Below are 22025 nucleotides of genomic sequence, written 5' to 3' on the forward strand. Positions count from 1 at the left end.
CAGTTTATTCAAAGCATTTCAATAGAAAAAAAAAAGAACTTAACAAAACAATTCCCATCTTGATTGCATAAATTCAATTTTCTTCTGACACATGAATAAGTTATGAAAGTTTTTCAATAGAAAAATCTTTTAAAAAAAAAACCCAAACACTTTGAGTCTTTACCATAACAACGCCTTCTCCTTTTAGTCAAGTCATATTATTTTTAAGATGCATCGTCTATCTTTTTTGTGTGATATTCCCTTCTCCCATATTGAATTCAGCAAAAGCTGAATATAGTTTGTGGAACACACAACACAGAGTTTAAGTATATTTATGCATCTCAATATGAAGATTGAATAAAATATCGTCACCTTTAAAAGTGGACAAAATATATATACGTAAGAAAAACCTCAGCATTTCTAGAGACAAGGAGCGCGACATTAAGTCGAGAGATGAGATTCCAAAAAAGGTTCCTTCAGCTGTATGCTGGTGTGTTTGCTTTGCTCTCGATCGTGTCCGCCTCGTCGTCATCCTCATCGTCGTCGTTGTTGTCGTTCCTTCGTCATCAGAAGAAGTGAACAAAATACTCGCGACGATGAGATGACTTTTACAAAGAAAAACAAAACTTAAAAAAAAAGTGTCTATGATTCCTTTGGATTCTTCAATGCAAGAGGCAAGTCACGTTTCAAGACATAAGGTGTACCATCATCACTCTTCTTCTTCTTCACCTCTTTCTACTCTTCAATCTCTTGTATATCTTTTGTATGAGAAAAGTTAAAAAGTAATTCAGTACCCATTTCAGGTGCTCGAAGTAACAAAACAACAACAAAACGGTGATGAAGAAAGAAAAACAAAGAAATAAAAGTTGTTTTTTTTTTTTTTGTATATATTACTAACAAGATAGAAGCTTGAGGTGCTGCTGGCTGAAGCTGATGATGGTGATGGCTAAGTAGGTACTATGATATACGGATCTGGTTTATGAGTAATGTTCCTTATGGAGAGCTTGTGGAGTTGGAGTTTGGAGCAACATAGACAATCCAATTGCGCTTTAGTACACACCCTAGCCTAAATGAATGGTATAGAGATAGATAGGTGGATGAAAATGAAACGAAGACGATGACAACAAAGTGTTGGAGCAAAGGTGCGCTGTTCAGGTAAACAAACAAAAGAGCTCTAAGGTGAAATCTCAAGATCTTATATACGTACACACTCTTGCGGTAGACTCTTAAAGGTAGAAAGATGTGCCATATTGAACTGAGGGTTCCATTGGAAGTTATTCTATTTTTACTGAAGAGGCGCAACCTCACTGTCACAACATCGATTTGTAAACGATGTAACCAAAGCTACTTGAAAAAAAATTGGTTTTTTAACCGAAAATAAAAGACGAAAAACTTGACATTCGTTAAAACACTTTATTGAACGACTAACGAATGCGTCGCGAACTTTTGTTGAGCTTAACTAAGTACTATACGAGTTGAAGCACTCACTACTCCAAGAGCTGAAAAACTTCAATGCAAGCCAAACCCAATATGTATAGAATTGATTTAGTTTATTAAATGAATAGCGCTTTGATCAATCTTTGATCTAGGAGGTGAATAGCTTTACTTCAATGTACTTTATTTGGTACAATTTGAGATACGGGACGAGATAATATCCTTTAACTGAAGGTGAATTGCTGATTAACTAGCTGAATTATCAATTTATTAGCCTGATTATTTTATTTGGAGCTAAATGACTGCTAAACGTAATACACACTTAAATTTTAGATTAATTGTAGATCCGTGAGCTAAACATCTTTGAGTTACATACTTAAATATTGGTAAAACGAATCTATTATGAGCTGAATAGTTCTAATTTAAGCTGCTGTAGAATTCTAAGCAATCTATTTCCAGCTTAATTACATGTAAGCTTTTGTTTCATTATAGCTGAATTGCTGATTAAATAGCTGAATTATACTATTCTTTTACCAGAATCATTTTTTTTAAGCTGAATAACACCTAAATTAGCTGAATAAAACTTGGTAGGGGATTTACAAGGCAAAAAGCACAACTTTGTTAAACATTTTTATTTTTTTTTTTTTAATCCCAGTGTTACGAGATACGACTTTAAAAATTCTCTAACGTTAAAAAAGTTAACATTTATCTATCGATGTCAAGTTTTTCGTCTTTTATTTTCGGTTAAAAAACCAATTTTTTTTCAAGTAGCTTTGGTTACATCGTTTACAAATCGATGTTGTGACAGTGAGGTTGCGCCTCTTCAGTAAAAATAGAATAACTTCCAATGGAACCCTCAGTTCAATATGGCACATCTTTCTACCTTTAAGAGTCTACCGCAAGAGTGTGTACGTATATAAGATCTTGAGATTTCACCTTAGAGCTCTTTTGTTTGTTTACCTGAACAGCGCACCTTTGCTCCAACACTTTGTTGTCATCGTCTTCGTTTCATTTTCATCCACCTATCTATCTCTATACCATTCATTTAGGCTAGGGTGTGTACTAAAGCGCAATTGGATTGTCTATGTTGCTCCAAACTCCAACTCCACAAGCTCTCCATAAGGAACATTACTCATAAACCAGATCCGTATATCATAGTACCTACTTAGCCATCACCATCATCAGCTTCAGCCAGCAGCACCTCAAGCTTCTATCTTGTTAGTAATATATACAAAAAAAAAAAAAAACAACTTTTATTTCTTTGTTTTTCTTTCTTCATCACCGTTTTGTTGTTGTTTTGTTACTTCGAGCACCTGAAATGGGTACTGAATTACTTTTTAACTTTTCTCATACAAAAGATATACAAGAGATTGAAGAGTAGAAAGAGGTGAAGAAGAAGAAGAGTGATGATGGTACACCTTATGTCTTGAAACGTGACTTGCCTCTTGCATTGAAGAATCCAAAGGAATCATAGACACTTTTTTTTTAAGTTTTGTTTTTCTTTGTAAAAGTCATCTCATCGTCGCGAGTATTTTGTTCACTTCTTCTGATGACGAAGGAACGACAACAACGACGACGATGAGGATGACGACGAGGCGGACACGATCGAGAGCAAAGCAAACACACCAGCATACAGCTGAAGGAACCTTTTTTGGAATCTCATCTCTCGACTTAATGTCGCGCTCCTTGTCTCTAGAAATGCTGAGGTTTTTCTTACGTATATATATTTTGTCCACTTTTAAAGGTGACGATATTTTATTCAATCTTCATATTGAGATGCATAAATATACTTAAACTCTGTGTTGTGTGTTCCACAAACTATATTCAGCTTTTGCTGAATTCAATATGGGAGAAGGGAATATCACACAAAAAAGATAGACGATGCATCTTAAAAATAATATGACTTGACTAAAAGGAGAAGGCGTTGTTATGGTAAAGACTCAAAGTGTTTGGGTTTTTTTTTTAAAAGATTTTTCTATTGAAAAACTTTCATAACTTATTCATGTGTCAGAAGAAAATTGAATTTATGCAATCAAGATGGGAATTGTTTTGTTAAGTTCTTTTTTTTTTCTATTGAAATGCTTTGAATAAACTGTATTTTTTTCTCTTTAATGGCCTTTATTAACAAAACTTATGCTGAATAGCAACTCAATATGATGGTTGTATCGCTTTGGTAAGTCTAAACTACGAGCTGAATTGCTTAAGTGTGCGCTGAATTGCTATTCCATAGTTTAAACAGCATTATTGAACGTTTAATCACGACACTTTTTTTTTAGGGCTGAATAAAAAGATTTAAGGTGTTCATACACAATGCAACGATTAAGCTCCACTTCTATTGATCGATGAATCACTATTCTTCGAAATTATTAATTCTCTTTATCGCTAGCATTATGATTTAAAGCTATCTACTGTAGCTGAATAGCTGATTTGCGAGCTGAACTATTATATTTCAAATCCCTTGAAATGTAAATTGCGAGCTGAGTTCATTTACTTCGACCATAGTACATAAATCAGTAAACTACATATATGCTCCATTTCAAGCTACTTTATGTAATACCTTATGTGCCATATTGCTTGCTGATTAACTATTCTATAAGCTTAATAGTCATATTTGAAGGTATAATTCCTAATTGACGGCTATATTCAACTGCTGAATAGCTGATTTTTGAGCTGAATAGCTTTTACTCGCTTAACTTTAAATTGTTTTAAAGAAATATGAGTCATTTTTATATGTACGTCTTGAATCAGTATTACTTCAGTTGAATAGCAATACAAATGGAAGAGATGTTCCAATTTCAAGCTAAATAGCAGCTTTAAAACTACTAGCGCGGTTTGGATCTTAAAAGTGTTATAAAGTTTTTCATTGAAAAATAAACTTTATCTCAAGAGAAGACATCTACTTCTCATAAAAAATATCTACCCTTCAAGCTTCAACTTTCAAAAGCGATTGATATTTCAACTTCAAACTCTTTGCTTAAATCGAATTTTATTGATCTTAAGGGATGAATATTCTTTGTGTCAAGGGTTTTTCCCCCACAAAATAAAGAAGCAATAAAATGTTACTAAAGAATAATTTTAACCGTCAAAGAAGTTTCTTTGGCAATTTTGTTTTTGTTTTTTTTTTTATAATAAATGATTTTCTTTTTCTTTCATATAAAAAAATAACTTGAAACAACGCAAAAAAAAGGTAATATACGCGATAAAAGTTAGGAGTCTAGGGAGAAAAAATAAAATTTCTTTTCAAAAAGGTTAAACACAAAAAGAAAGCAAAAACCAGTCAAAGACCTATGCAGTTTATTCAATTTCCATATACACACTCTTTTACACTCCATGACGGCTTGTTTGAGATAAAAATATATGTACAAATACAAAAAAGTATAAAAAAAACCAACGGAATATTATTTTATCGCACGCGATCATAAATTTTATTTTAAGTTCAAATCCTAAAGGATATGCAGGATAAAAAAAAAAAATTTAAAGATGAAAGAAATTAAAGAAAAAAGACTTTTTACGTCAAACAGTGGGGCAATAATCTGGGAATCTGGGAAGTGGGGGATCTTTGTTAAGTATTAATTTGAGTACTTAGACCAGTTTATACCAATCTTCCAAATAATAATTTACGCACCACTGTTTGATAGGAATTGTTTCCTTTTTGCTACTTAGTTCTAACTAAACCTGTTTACACCTGAGTGCAGAAGAAGGAACGCTTTTAACTCTTTTGTTTATACCAATTTTTATACCATTAGGAACGTATGTTTACGAAAGTAGTTGAAAAGAAAAATTAATTCTGATTCACAATTCATCTTGAAGTTTTGATAAAAAGAATTATTTTAGAAATTCTTGCATTATTTTCAGATTAGACCAGTTTATACCAATCAACCAAATAATGGTTAAAACACAATTGTTTGATTGCATTTCTTCATTTTTTACTAATTAATTGAAATAACTTCGTTTTGCGTCTGTACAAGTATTTAATTTAAGTACTTAAATTTAATTTTTATACCAATAAATTATACCAATTAAAGATATTTCAAGGCAATAAGATATATTTCGCCTAAGACGTTTGCAAGAATCTTAAGTTTGTCATGCAAGTATAAAATAAGTCTTAATTGTTTCTTAACCACTTTATACCATTTACATTTGACCCTAATCTATCCCACTGTGAATCGAGTCGTCCTAACGCAATTTCATTGAGAGAAAGAGATGAACTTGGAGTTGTTTGACGTGCAATTCTATTTTTCTTTTATTTTTTTCTTTAACATTTTCATCAAACGAAACGAAAGGATGGATATAAGGTTGAGGGTTTACCCTTAGGGGATGTTAATCTTTTTGCGGTACTTTTGTCGGAAGTATTTTTAACTATACAAGGAGCATCGCAAATAGTGTTACTACACTTGATGCAGAACTGCATTTCATCTCGTCATCGTTGTTGTTTTTGTAGTTGCTCTTGTGTCTTAAAAAATAACCTCAAAGAAACAACGAATCCCAAAAGGATCAAAAGTGGACTTTAGCATTTAGAAGGGTATAGAGAGAGGTTGATGTAAAATGGAGTGTTGATGATGTTGAAGACTATGTAAAATTGTTCATTTCGTTAGTTCTTTGACCTTTAAAGTTAACTTCGTTTGAAGTTTTTCAAATGTGTTAATCAAAAGTTCTTTTTTTTTTGTTAGAAAACCTGAAGAAAAAGTTAAAACATAGAAATTGTACAGAGAGAGAAAGAAAAAAGAAAAAAGACATTCATCTTGTTTGAAGAGAAATGAAAACCGACGGCGTCAAGGGAAAATAGTTGATTTAATTAAAATACTTATGACATCTGGTTTTATGTTACTTCGTATAATTAAGTAAAAAGTGCAATGTTAGCACTAAAAATTTTCTCTTTTGTAAAGGATTCATTCTACTAAAATATATTTCGTGTGGAATGGGGGGAAAGAAATGCAATCTAAAAGGAATAATTAAAATCTTTTGAGCAAAGAATTTGATAAAATTGCCAAACTCTATTTTCCTAATGACTCGAATTTCTTTTTGAAAGAAACACTGAACTCGATTTCTTTTAAATTTTAAAGGTTCTCATTTGCATTTTGAACCTCTACTTTAAGGGGTTATTCATTGCATTTTAAAATTTGAAAATAATGTTACAATTCAGCTGAATTTAAAGCAACAGTCAAAATTTCAAATCACAATCTAAATCACTGCTCTTCAAGTTTAATAGTTTTTTTTGAAGCTGAAATTACATAATAAGCTATATAATGTAGCTGAATAGCTGATTTTTAAGCTGAATAAATGCATTTCATGGTCCTTGATGAGTCAAATTGCTTCACAAAAATGTAAATTGCGAGCTGAATACATCAACTATCTTGATGCTACATAAATCAGTGACTAATGAACTTACATGTTTTGCTCCATTTTTAGCTACTTTATGTTACTAAAAGTGCTAAATTGCTTGCTGAATAACTATTCTACCAGATCAATATGTCTATTTGAAGTACGAGTTCGTAATAGGCGCGCTGTAGTCAACTGCTGAATAGCTGATTTGCAAGCTGAATAGATTTTATTCTTTAAACTTGGTGATTTAAATATTGTTTTAAGGAAATATGAATCATTTTTCTACGATTTAAATTGAGCTTAATAGCTCTACAAATCGAAGTACGTGTCAGATGCCTTGAGTTTTAGGTTCTTTATTTTTCTATTGAAATGTATTTTCGTCTCTTTGATGACAACCACTAACAAAGCGTATGCAGAAAAGAAACTCTACATTCTATGCGCATCGCTTTGATAAAACTAAACTACGAGCTGAAAAGCTTAAGTTTACGCTGAATTGTAATTTAAAAGATTAAAATACTATGTTCAACGACTAACTTATAAGTTATTATGGCACTCGATACCTTTACTTAACGGGAAATTTTAAGCTATAAAATCAATGTAACGATTAAGCTCAAATTTCAATTTAAAAACTATCAATTGTAGCTGAATAGCTCATTTTAGAGCTGAATTGGTGAATTTTCAGTTCCTTGATGAGTTAAATTGCATAAATTGCGAGCTGAATTGATTTACAACTTGCCAAATTTATTGCTGAATAGCTTTTCTATCAGCTTAATAGTCCTATTTGAAATTTGTTGATATTTTACTTTTGAAAAACAAAATTCAGGCTAATCGTTCTGACCTTATTTAAGGGCATCTTTTTGAGCTTTATTTTATTTTTAGTTCAAATTATTCATTTGTCATTATTTAACAGAGGTACATTTTTCCAAATAACATAAAGCTATTCAGCTTTCATTTTGTTTTGCTTATTTTCATTCTCCCCAAATTATCTTAGAAACCTTGTGTGTTACTAATTTTAAGTGAGCGGTAACAATTTATTACCAGTTCTCTTAATAACACCTTTAGCAACGTTAAACCTTTTCTTTGCCAAATACACTTGTGCCGACAATAATAAAATTGAACATCGAACAATGTGTATGAAATGTTTTGAATAAATTCAAAGCATAATTCAAGTTGTGTCTAAGGTTTAAAGATGATTTATTATTATCTTTTTCTTTTTATAATCCCTTAAAAAAAAAAAGTTGTAAAAACTTTTACCGAACAAAGTCGTTTGAACAAGACCTGAATAGAATAGTTTTAAATGATTTAAAAAAACCCACATTTGGATTTTCATACCATTTTCAAATTTTAAAAGCCCATTTAAACGGCCAATATTACAACAAAATGTTTGACATACGAAACAAGGTACCTTTTTAGCCGTATAATAATTATGGAATTTCCGTCAATTTATCAATGTCAGTTTGCCATAAACAACTACATGCAGAAAAAAATAAAGGCAAAAAAAAAAAATAAATTTAAACTGAAAAAAAAGCTGGATATTGACTTCGTCTTCGTTTTCATGTTTATCATTGTCTTCGTTATCTTTACCAATCATAATCAAAAATTCATCTCACACCAAATAGCAATCAATCAAGAGTCAATTTATATTTTTAAGTATCGACAGAATAAAGGACGACATTAACTGTCAACTGTTGTCTTCTCTTCTCCCATGCCTACCTGCGCTGTCGTTCGATCAAGATGGCCATAAAAATAGTAGACAAGTCGAGACGAAAGACATAAGGAAAAATGAAGTGACAAATAAATTGATTTCTTTTTGCACTGTCCTCCTACCTCCTTCAAAAAAGGTTTTCTTATTTTTTAATAGTATTAGTTATGTGATGATTTCTTGCAAAAAAGGATCATAAAAAGTCGGTAGAATAATAGAAAACTGTCGGTTTGGTCGTCTGAAAGAGAGGAAAGAGTGGGAAGACTTGATGAGTTGGGCGTGTGTATTTTTATATGCAAAATTGAATCCCTTTATCGTTTGGATACATTACATTACATTGTGTGTGGATTTAGATTTAAAATTCAAATTGCAAATATTTTATCTACCACACACGTATTTTTTTTGGTTTTGTCTGAACCTTTAGATTTCCTTAATATAGACTTCTATATAATATATTATAGTTGATGATGTATTTCATCAAAATAATAACAAAACTGTGCGTAGGAATTTTATTTTCTAGCTGTCAAAAAGACAGCCATAGTGGGCTAGATTGATGTTTTAAAAAATCTGATGAAATTTTTTTTGTTTTTTTTGCTTGGTTTTGATTTGAATAAATGAGTGGGTATATTTAAAAACATCAATCACTGGCGTGTCAGGAAGCGTATAATTTTCTACATTGATTGAAGGACTTATGGAAAAAAACTTAAGCTGATAACAAAGACTTTCCGGGAAACAGAAATAAGAGTTCAATTTGCAATAAAAATAAGTAAAAAAGAAGAAATTGGTTTATATTTAATTGAACGACGAATTGCACTCAGCCTTTTCTCACTTAATAGCGCTGATTCATAAAATGATTTAAAAATAAAAGATTTTTTTTTTCTATTGAAACGCTTATATTGTATTTTCGTTTCTTTAATAACTACCATTAACAAAACGTATTCTGAAAAGCATCTCTACATTCTGTGCGCATTGCTTTGATAAAACTAAACTACGCGCTGAATACCTAAAGTTTACGCTGAATTGGTATTTAAAATGTTAAAAAGTTGTATTGAACCACTTATTTTTGAGTTATAAGACTCGATACCTCTATTTTAAGGAAATTTGTAAGCCACGAAATCAATTTATCGGCTAAAATTTAAAAAGTTCTTTTTACATTGATTGAAGAACTTACGGAAAAAAAACTTAAGCTGATGAAAAAGATTTTCCGGGAAAAAAAGAAGAGTTCATTTGCACAAAATATAAATATAAAAAAGCAATAAGTCGTTTATTTTTAATTGAACGACAAATTGCACTCAGCTTTTTTTTGCTTAATAGCGCTGAATGTACAACAAAAAATTATAACAAGTAATACTATAATCTAATAGCAAATTTTTAAGGGCATTAACTCCAAAATATTTGCATTATCTTATAAAGAACTAAGTCGAAATTGAACTAACTCCAAAATTATATCAATTTTTTTTTATCTTTTAAGCAAGGAATTGGCGTAAAATATTCAGGAGTAGGGGAGAGTGGGGCTAAATGTAACAGGGGTAAGAATTAACAGCTAAAAAAAGCGATGTTCCTTTCAATATTAAGAAACGCGTAAAGGAGAAAAATGCTCAATTTTTGCATATCTACCGGCACATTTTCTTCAGATGAAGATTAGACGACAGGGTGAGAAGTTACACTAGTGGTGCCCAAAAAATGCATGTTTGTAACTTTTTTTTTTAATTTTATTTTTGGTCTACCTCTTTACCCGAAAAAGTTAGAGTGCTTAGTGTTTTTTTGTTATATGCAACTGTGTTTTGGCTCAAATTGCGTGTATATTTTATGTCTATATCAGTTTCGCTTTTTTTTTAAATTGATTTTATGTGCCAAATTTCATGCTGGGGCTAGTTGTAACATTTTTCCGGGGCAAGTTGTACCATGTAAAAACCTACCTATACTGAAAAATTGTTTACCTAATATAATTAACAACCCTGAATATGAATGCTTGTAATTGAATTTGTATTTATTTTGAAATTGGAAACACATTTTTGAACCACCACTTGAATTCATAAAGCTTATAAAACAATTTATGAATTCGAATAACTTTTATTTAAGACTACTGTCAAATTTTCTCTGGAAATCTTGGATTTGCTCCACTTTTTACAAATTTGCACCAAAATTTCATGACTGAGGTTTGTTTTTATTGTTTTCATTGTTTTTAATTAAAAATAAATAAATATAAACAAATAAAGGTATTTTTCTCTTATTTTTAGTTCTTGGTACAACCTACCCCGGTATGTGTTACACTTTGCCCCGTATGTGGGGTAAGTTGAAACAACACGATTTTTTTTTTGGAAGCTTTATTTTTCAACATTACCGTTATGTTTTGATAAATTTTTATGATGGATCTTGGAGCTAAAACATGGGTCTTTAATTTAAAAAAGGTCAGGTTGACCCACTTTCAAATTTGTAGGAGAACCATCGATTTTAGAAAAAAGTGTTACATTTGGCCCCACTCTCCCCTACATTCCAGAGCTTCGATATTGAATTTAATTTTTATTTTCCTAAAAAAAATTCTCAGAAAGTTGTTGAAAAATGTCGTAGAATGTGTTCATTTGTCATTTCACGAAGGGCAAGTATTAGACACTTCGTTAAAAATTACATCGAAAAAATTCTTTGATTCCACAAATTTCCGTTCACACAATCGACCTTAACTTCCTATCGATTGACAATACTCACAACATGGCAATACAAACATTTCTAACACATAAGTGCCATTTGTGTTTATGTCGAATTTGACACGTATAAATTAATACTAAACAAATATTTTCCCAAATATAAGTGTTTCTATATTAAACCATCATCGCTGCAGTGAGTTTCTGTGGATGATGATGATGATGATGGCTTTTCCACACTTATTGCACCCTTATTATAGGGGCTATTGAAATTCTGTGTGTGCGCTATTTACACAATTGATCATTATGAACACGGTCTTTCTTTCTCTCTTGTTGTAATTAAAATGTCATTCCATTTATGCCAGAGTGAGTGTTTCTCTAGTTCAGTAAAACTTTATCCCTGGTATTCAGCTTGTATTCACTATTGTCTGCTTTTAGCGATGGATTTAGGTATAGAAAACAGTAACAGAAGCAAATCAACCAACCAACCAACGAACCAAAAGTATTCCATCATCGTCCAGCAGCTGCTGTCACAAATGAGATCCATCATCAGGGACACAATTTGTTACTTACAGAATATAATACATAGCTGGGGGTTGGTTGATATGCGGAATTGGGATTTGGAATGAATCATTTTTAGTCTTAAAGAGCCAACACCACCATTCTATTCCGTTCCCTGCTCTTACCGATGTCATTGCCACATGGAAAATATCAGAACGAATGAATGGTTTGTTTTTAGGACCACAGATGGTTGTATTCACGCGGAGTTCTATATAATTCTGGATGATGACTATACTGGATTCTGAAAGCTATATTAGAGAGTTTCGGTGATGTGATGTGTTTTTTGATGACGACTACTAGCACACTCTCTCTCTACTCACTTAAAGGACATCCAGCATTTTCATATCCTGTCACTGGGAAATCACATTTCAATCAATACAATCAGTGCGATGCATCCTTAAAATTTAATTCATCCCTAACACGAATGACGAGACGAAACAACGACAAGGACTTATAACAAGAGTTTGGGATATTTTGGATGATCTACTTACACACAAGTATAGTCGAATGTAGGTATCTACTCACTGGCATTCACAGAATGTCAACTGGATGTCTCTTCCTCTATATCCTGTTTTGTTGGATTACAAAAAGGACGATTCCAGCCCAGCACACATGGCGTTATGCTAACTATTCTCACCCTTTTTACGTTTTGTGTCACCCAAACTGGGAAAATTCAGTGGCGGATTAAGACTTGGGCCTGTTTTTCTAATCAATCTTTACAATATAAAAGACTATAGAAATCTTTTTAGTGAGAATAGTTTTATTGAAAATTGATTTCTAAGGTTTGTAATTTGGTTTATAGAATTTTATTCCCAACACCATTTCAAACATAATAGGTTCGAAAATTGTAAAAACTATTCCAGTTCTCAACCTATTAGTTTTGTTTTGAAACTAGAATCTTGGAATAGCGTTGCTTTATTCTTATTAACGTTTTAAAAAAGTTGCTTAATATATAAGAATCGAAATTTTATACAAGGAAATCCTGGACGAAAAATTGCGATATGCTTTTCGGTTTTCAATACGCAGCTGTAGAGCATTTAACATAACTTGATGGATACGATCGACTTGAAGTGTAAGTTTTGATAAACAAAGGCGAAAAACCCGCTCCTAACATTAACATGTAGTTCGGAGTGTTTCAACTCAACAAATCAATTCACAGGAATAATTTACCACAGGGAACATTTCATCAAGAAAAAAAATTAAAAATAAAACTACAAAAATGTTCCTTCCCAAGAGAAGAACATTTAAATAATTTGATTTCAAAATGAAATGTTTGAAACGAACATTGTGATGACTTTTCTTATGATGAGTTGTCCTATGATGATATGTGATGTTGCTTTTGGGTAGACAATCTCTCCTCGCATTAAAGCCAATATGTCTTCGATAAATAGTGGAAATAAACTTGGACTAAGTGTTCAGCCCTGTGGAGATCCCGAATTCGTTTAAAACCAGTGGTTTACGCTTCTACTGATTTACTCATACATTTCGCTGATTTGATGTTCAGGGACACGAATTTTGTAGTACTTGTCTGAACAGCGACAACCGTGAGCAGAACAGATTGGCCAATAAATGGATATCGGTCGAAGGTATCCACAAAAAAAGTAAATAATTGTTTTTATTGTTCGAATCATACGGAACAGGAAAATGTGCTAAGAACTCACTGTATTTTTATTAATGCTCATAATGCATTGGAAAGATCAGTGCATAGTTAAACTGATAAGGAATGAAATCCTTATATTTGTTTTAAAGCTTAAATCTTCTGTTCCATATTTATAGAATTTCGAGTCCCAAACTTCTTTAAAGATATTGGTTAGGCCAGAAAGTCATTTTGGAAGCTAGGTTTAGTATTAGGGTGGGTCGAAAAACTGTTTTTTTTTTTCGATTTTCAAATCCTAATAGCGCGGAAAAGTTGCGAATGGTAAAGGGTTTCAAAAATAATCAAAATCGGTTAATATCTTCTGCCTCCGAATCCTAAAACTTGACCAACCTTTTATTTTTTTTTTTAATATAATAGCTTTAGACAACTCTTTTATGAGATTAAAATTAGGTAGGAGTAAAAAATTTGTTTAAATATTGTTTAAGGGCTTCCGGCGTTTTGAAATTTGTCGAAATATTATGTCAAAACTCCCATTTTTACGATATTTTTTCATTTTAATAGACTATTTGGTCATGAAGTCATGAACTCGTTGAAGATTTAAAAATCTATCGGTAAAAATATTGAATTGTGCATGCGTTTATAGGTGCCGAGTTGATCGAAACACTTTCGCAATCCATATTTGAATCCAGTCTAAAGCTTTTGATACCTTTAATTTGATACAATACCGTAACCTTGTGGTCTTTTGGGTGGTCTTTAGTTAAAGAGTTTCAAAACCAAAGAATTTAAATTCTGTCCATTTTTTTGAGGGATCTATAAGATCTCTGTAACAAATTTATAAATTTTACTTTTCTGTGGTAAATGTTCGGCTCCACAGTGTTCGGATTACTATTTCGTGAAAGATCCTAGTAATATACAGGGTTTTCTGTAAAACAATGCAGTGCATCGAATGACTCTTAACAAGTTGTAAAATTTAAAAAAATCTCTCACCCAAAAAATCGCCCCTTTTTCCCAAAGAAATAGACTTGAAAAAATACCTTTTCCAACCTCTTTTTTTTGTGCAGATTAATACATAATACAATTTCACCCTTTAGACTATTTACTCCCTGAGTAGAATATTGCATAATAATAATCCTGTTTATGTATAAACAAAGTATGTATAAATGTAAGGTATCGTCAAAACTATGTATAAACGCATATCCACCCCGCATTAATGATAAAACTCATTTAGAGCAGTGACATAGTGTGAGAACATATAATAGCAGGTTTATAGCTTATATCATTTTGTGGTATACTGTCTCTTTATATATAGTTTCCTATCTAGAAATAGGTATATATATCCTTGCGCTTTAATTATGTCGTAAATTATAAATATTACCCGTTCAGTTAATTTTTATGGTCGTTAAGTTATTAAGGCACGTCGGTCGCGTCTATCTTTGTAGGTATATTATATGCAATAAAGCATCCTTTCCTCATTAAAGTGTGTCACAAAACTATTTTTACAAGAAGGTAGGTAAGTTTATGTATTTTGTTCGTGTGATTTCTTGTGAAGAATGTTGTGGTCGAAATCACTCGTCCTCCTCAACAATTCTAATTGATTTTCAATTAAATTAATCAAAAAAAAAAAGAAAATTAATCAAATAGCCAAAGGAAAAAGAGCTGTCAATTTCGATGACGCCGCTCTGCCGTCGACATTCTGGCGCAAACCACAGACGTTTATTTTCTTAAATAATGACATTGTCGTCTTTCACACAAAAGTGCACTCTTGACAATATGCCACACGAGAACTACCAAAACCACACCTTCTTTCGCCTACAAATTATAATATGTATACATTCAACGCGAGACGGACGACACTATTCTCGTGTGCACTAATGATCAAAATCTCATTCGTACAATTCAATCAACACAACGAACGTTTGCCTATAATGCCTCTTTGTCCTAAGAGATTTCATATCAAATGAGGTGCAATATGAAGTGTTCTCACGTACAACACGTACACGACTTAGAAAGAGAAGGTATCTATAAGGTGTGTGTATGACGACTATTATGCAGTGCAACTTGAAAGATTCTTTGGATATTATATCGGTGATGGTGGGCCTAAAATGGATTTCCCATTTCAATTTGTCATCATCATCCACATCCATCGTTTATCGATTTGGCGCCTCATAAATCAATTGGTTTTAGTGTTGTTGTAGTTGACAATGTGTCGTCATTGAATAACTTCCACAAGTGATTTAAAAACAAAATTTTATTATTATCAAAAGAAATGGTGTTAGATTATGGTCGAGGCCCTGTTTAACATGGTGTTTTGAATTCATAATTCAATGAAAAAGCGTTGTATTCTAAAATAAAAAGAGGGTGGTGTTTTTTAGTGAATATCTTCGTTATTGTTAGTCGTACGAAAAAAGTTATTAGGATGTAAAGTATTGAAAATTAAATTTTACATATTTATTTGTAAACATTTTTGACGTATTGTCAATATTACAGAAGTTGCAGGTCATTAAAAATGTAAAATTTGATTGTTGATCTTTGAACAATCCTAGAAAATTTTTTTCTTCCAAACTTAAAAAAAAACCACATTATTATTTACAACTTTATTTCCCACACTATAAGTCTACACCCAATAGTGGATTGAACATTTAAATAAAAAAAGATTAATTCTAAGCACGATTTGATGTCGGTCAGTTGCTATTTTTGTCTTATCCTGTTTAAACTTTCAAATTTATGAGTCGGCCATTTTTTTTCTTCTTTTGTTTAAAAAGTGAGCTATCTACAACTTGTAGATGCCTTATCACTATTTTTTGAAGTACATGCGTGAGGTGTTTTTAATCAGACTTTTTTTTTTTATTTTTCTTCAATTAAAATTCGAGGAAAATGGTTTTGATTTTGTTGATCTGTTTGTTGCGGCTTGGGAGTACTTAAGAAAAACTGTAGTCCTTTCATATACTGCAGTTAAGTAAATAAGAAGATAAATGTTCATGAATTGTTTTTTTTTTTACTTACAAAGGAATTTTGACCTAATGTTTAGACAAATAGTTTATAAATGCTGTTATTTGCCTGAAATTCTGTTAAACAAGTTAGTTTTTTAAAGCAAAATAACAAATATTCAAATTAATTCCAATTAAATATTTAATAAATTTGATTTTCTCTTTTCTCAAACAAATTAAAAATCCAAAAAAGTTAAACAAAGTCAAATCAATTACCGAAATAATATGCTCTTATTTGCAGGCTTGCGTTTCACAATATTCTCATTTAAAAAGCGTGATTTAATCAATAATAAACATGTTCCAATTGCCAAAACACACAAAGAGAGATTGTTTCTAAATTAACATATTTCAATTTATCGCGTTCTTTTTTGTATTTTTTTTTTTTATCTAGATTATATCGAAAGCCTAACCATTCCATTTTTTACTTGCATTTTTAAAGGGTTAGTTAGGGATCGTAAAAATTTTTAAAGGGTAAGTTAGGGATCGTGAAAAGACACTTAAGTGCAACATCGAAGAGTGTTCCGAAAGTCAAAAATCTATCACTGATTGTCATAACAAAAGTAGAAAAAAATTCCCAAAAAAAGATTTCTATGAAAAATTAAGTTCTTATGATTATTTCTAATCGTATGCTAAAATTTATTTTTCCAGTATTAAAGATTAAATGGTGTAAAAATCTCAAAATTTCCCTTTTGGCAGAAAAATGAGGGAAATATTGAAAAATTTAAGTTTTGAAATAATGACGCTTTTAACATTTAAATATAACGTCAAAGAGTGTTTTAAAATGTCAGGAATCATTCACTGACTGTGATAAAAACAAACAAATAAATTTCCCTAAAATTTCCCAAACAATTTTTTAATGAAAATGTTAGAAGACTTCATCTTGATCATTGCCATTTTTTTCAAAATAGCGACTATTTTTTATCTGAGAGTTCAAAGCCGACAGATTTAAAAGAATGAATATAAATTTCAGTGTTGATAGATGGAACAAATGCAAAAGTCCCAAAAATTCTTTTAAGTATCCTCTGGAAGAAGTAAACTGTGATTTAACAAAAGAGCAAGTCTCTACGACCCAGTTGTACATTATAGTGAATTTTAAACTGAACGAAAAAAATGTAAAGAAAAAAGAAACAAACAAAAAATATTTAACATAACTCTGCAAGTGTGTCTCTCTGGAAAGACCGAAACGCACCGCATCGCATTTTTTATGCATTCTTATTTTGGTTTCTGTTTTTTTTTCTCTCGATTCAGCTTGTTTTGCATCTTATGGATATTTAGCTTTGAATCAGAAGAAAATTTATTTGCATATTCCCTGTGTATGTTGTGGCACTGTGGATGCCGACGATGACGAAAACGACGACGCTGCCGCCACCGCTGATGTTGAAGCGAAGGTCGGAATCAAATTATTTTTGTTTTTTTTTTTCTTATTCTGATGGGGTTATATACTTTTTTTTTCATCATCTCTTATTTTTTTAACGACTTGTATTCAACTTTAACAAGCTATCGCCAGAGGCGGTCTTGTGTATGTATATATTCTTGTAGCATAAACTATGTTATTCCTTGAACAAATAACCAAACGTATTAAAAGTTTCTTCTCATTTTCATGATGTACCTTTTTTTTCCTTGGTTTTGTGTCTTGTTTTGTCTCCTTATAAAAGTATGTAGGTATTATCCTTGCATATCACCTGAGAGTTATACAGAAAATGAAAAAAAAAAAAAAAATACAATATTTATGATCGATTTGTATAATGACTTTGAAATGCAACCGGTGCGTGGTGTCTGGCAAAGGATAAGTTTTATTTCTTTATTTTTTCTACCTACTCGTTTATAACTGAAAGGATAACGAGATTCTGATGGTCACATGGAGAGGGAATTTATAAATTATAAAAGAAGAGTGTGTCCCTTTGCATAATAAAATTTGTTTTTTTTTTTATAGCTTTACGATAAAGATATTAAACCTTCAAAGATTGATAAATGTATCAACCGAAATAAAGAAAATGAAACATAAACCTTTTATGTTCTTTCATTACTATTAAAAGGATTCAATTTTTACTGTTTGCGTCAAAACTCATAAAAATCTTGATACAGACAGATTGAACTATCACTCGATTTCATGAGAATCAACAAGAACGAACATATTTGACTGAAATTACTTCTTATTTTGTGCTTTTCGTTGCATTTTGAGTGAAATTTCTTCTTTTTTCAGGATTTTGTGGACATAGTTCAATTTTAACAATCCCGACTATTTCGTTGACAGTGTTAAGTGAGATTTGAACCAGAAATAAACAAGTTCAAATTCTAGTCAGTTTGAGAGTTTTTTTTTTTTTTTATTTTTGAGCTTGGAAATACAAAACCTTACAAAATATATTTTCAAATAAATTTTAATCTCAAATTTTACCAAAAAAATTGTAAAAATATTGAATTCTTATTTTTACTCACCATTGTTTCCATTTCTTGTGTTGTTAGTTAAAATTCTTTAAAATTAACATGGCATTGTAGTTAAATCTGACAATTTTATTGTATTATTGGGCAACCTGGAAAGAAAGAAACAAGAAAATTGTTAGTTAAAATGAATAAAATAGAAAATTGAAGGAAAAATGGAAGAAAAAATGACATTTAAATTGAAAATTTTTCTCAGAATTAAATAATATTAAAATTTCATCGAAATTTTCTCCATAAAACAATCACGTGAAAGCTTATTTGGAACAAAAAAATATCTGTTATATTGAGGTGTTAAAATTATAAGTTTAACTCAATTTAATCAAAAGTTATCTGTGTTTAAACTTCCTTAATTTTCAACAAAAACATTTTTTGTATTATTTTTGAAACAAAGCTTCGGATATGTTATTAACCTTCTTTTAACTGCTGTTTAAATACAAATTACAACTTTTTATCTAAGGTCGATATAGAGATCATAAATGTATGCTTCTTATTTGATCAAAAGCGGTCTTTTGCTCCAAAAATCTTAACTTTTGTAAGTACAAAAGATATTTGAACAGTTTGCTTTTGTTTTTTTTTTTTTGTTTTAATCTATTTTTTTTTGGTATATCTTGCATTTTACCAACAAAATAAGATAACAAAAAAATGAAAAGAAGCCACCGAAAAATTACATAGAAGCGCATACAAACTAACAACGAAGATAATCACAATAATAATAGTCTTCGCCGGCATATATCTACCGAAAACAATTTATCTCTAGGTAAAGAGAATAAAGCAACTAGATCAACAAATATAAATCGGCATCTTTTGAAATTGTTATTTATATGAACTTCTCTATAAACTACAGATAGCAAGTGTTTGTTATTATATCTTCTGCACCCAACCAAGAAGAAAAAAAAAACTAAATTTAATCCTTTTGCTTCTCTGGAATAAAATAGTTATTTGATCAAGCTTCCAAATATAACAATGTTTTCTTATCAAGAAATTTAGGTTTAACAAACATGGCGGACTATTAAAAAGGACAAAATGTGTACACAAACACATACCTAACATAATGAATTAAACAAGATCCAAAAACCCGCACAAAAAAAAACACTCCTTTTTCTTTAAAAAAATTTAAACTCGCAATATTCAGAAAAGAGGAACAAAAAAAAAATCACCACAATCTGTCCATCTTTGGGATGCATCTGCAGGCATTAATTTTAATTAATCACCCATCGTTTTTTCATCTGTCGTTCAACACAAAACGACATGCAACAAAATTAAAAAAAAAAAACCGAAAACAGAAAACTCCAAAACAAATGCTGAAAATAAAAAAAGAAGAAGAATACACAAAAAAGATACAAAAATAAATACTCCCGACACACAAGTGTCTCGAAATCATTGTCTGTGATCTTGGATTTTTGGGGAATTTTTCGTGTTTGGCAAGAATTCGCGTTGCCATTGTCTTGAATATTTTTAAGTTTTTATTTATTTATTTTTTTTGGTGTAAAATATGTTATTCATGAGAACTAACAAAACTATCCCTAAATTCAATGAGAATCAACAAGAACGAACATTTTCAACTAAACTTAAAAAAAAGACAATAAGTTTACTTTATGTTTTTTGTGTGGCAAATATGTATAATGTAGTAAAAATCTTCAGACAAACTTATTGAACTATCACTCGATTCCATGAGAATCAACAAGAACGAACATTTTGTTTTACTGAAATTACTTTATATTTGTGCTCTTTGTTGCTTTTTAAATGAATTTTCTTCTTTTTTCTGGATTCTGAGTAATGAAAAATTAAAATTAAAAATTTTTTGGTGCGAAATTTTAAAGAGTAGCGTTTTAACGCCCGAAGTTAATGAAAAAAGGAATATTTTCGAAAGCAATCAATTTGAAAAAAAGAGAAAGAGACAGTAAAATAAACCTTGCTTTTTCTCGTATAAATAAAATAAGCCAGTAGTTTGGATCAAATCTCTGCAATATGAATGACTTGTTCCCATTAATCCTTTAAACGGCAACGCTGTCTGGTAAGAAAATTCTTGTATGTAAGAAAAAAAAAAAATTGTTAGCTTTTGTCTCTGTGTTCTTTTCGATATTTTATACTTTTTTGGCAGAATATAGTTTTGTTCTTTTGTTTTTTTTTTTTTATTTTGATTCCGTTGTTGGTTTTTGTATTTGTTCATCTGCACAACCTTGTTCAGATCGAAGAATAATTAATTTAAATCGTTTGTCGAATGGAAATGAATCCGAAATCAAGATTCTTTGTTTTTTTTTTAGCAACTCTTCGTTCAAGGAGATTCTTCTTTGGAAATCAAGCCAGACAATCTTGGAAACAGTGTGTCGACAACGAGGTTGTGCCTATATATTTTATTTTGACGAGACAACCATGAACCATTATTATAATCATCAAAAGCGTATAGAACTTTGTCATTTTCACTCTCTCCCTAAAGAATTAAATTATCATTTTCAGTTATTTTTTTGTCTTGTTTAAATATATGTTATAGGCAAGGAATTGAGTAATTTATAACATTGTATAGGCTACTTTGTAGGTTATTTTTTAAACATGTTTTTGTTAATTTTATTTTTTTTTTAAGAATATAAATGTGTGATTAATTAAAATTTTAAATGAGGCGAAGAAAATAAAACGTTTAACAAAAAAAAAAAAAGCAGATGCAAAAAGTAATAAAAAAAAACAAACTAACTGGAATAATTTATTGCATGTATCATGTCCATAATTTTTTTGTGGTTTTGTTTAAAGTTGATGATATTAAATGATTGTAATAAAATTTTGTTGGCAAAATAACATGAAATTAAAACAAAAGAAATAAAAAAAAAACCAAACGAGACGATAAATATTTAAATAAACATTTTTTTGTGGGTTTTGCAATACCTAAATTTTTTGTATTGAGATTTTTTTTTTATTCTGAGAATCGATATCGATATTCTGTGGGAGTTTTTTGTGTTGTATTTTCTTAATTTATTGCATATGAATAGTCATAAAGTATTGTTCGTTTATTCGATTCTTGGAATTTGATATTTAATTTAATAAAAACCTACTATAAACTTCTCTATATACTATTTAATGATGTGTCGGTAGAAAATACCTATAAAAGTGATTAAAATTTAAATGAGTTTTGTCAGTATATTAGAAAATAATCTACTGTGTGATGATTATAATAGTTTTGAATAAATTTATGATGATATTTTGAAGGGTTGGGGTCAAAATTCTGCCGGGGTCAAAATTCTTTTGTCAAAATTCTGCTTTCAAAATTCTGCTTTACAAAATTCTGCTTTCAAAATTCTGCTTTTCAAAATTCTGTTTTTCAAAATTCTTTTTTTCAAAATTCTGCTTTTCATAATTCTGTTTTTCAAAAT

The 22025-nt window shown here is 30.5% G+C and overlaps 1 protein-coding gene across 1 annotated transcript in view; it reads right to left on the reverse strand.

The window, feature by feature from the left end:
- The window catches only part of LOC129919680 (frizzled-2), a 228625-nt gene that overhangs the window by 12174 nt on the left and 194426 nt on the right, over positions 1-22025 (reverse strand). The window contains exon 5 of the mRNA XM_056000652.1: positions 18661-18755. The gene's annotated coding sequence lies outside the window, so the exon portion shown is untranslated. The remainder of the gene's footprint in view (positions 1-18660; positions 18756-22025) is intronic.

This window comes from Episyrphus balteatus, chromosome 4, assembly GCF_945859705.1.
Source record: "Episyrphus balteatus chromosome 4, idEpiBalt1.1, whole genome shotgun sequence".
NCBI classification, from domain to species: Eukaryota; Metazoa; Arthropoda; class Insecta; order Diptera; family Syrphidae; genus Episyrphus; species Episyrphus balteatus.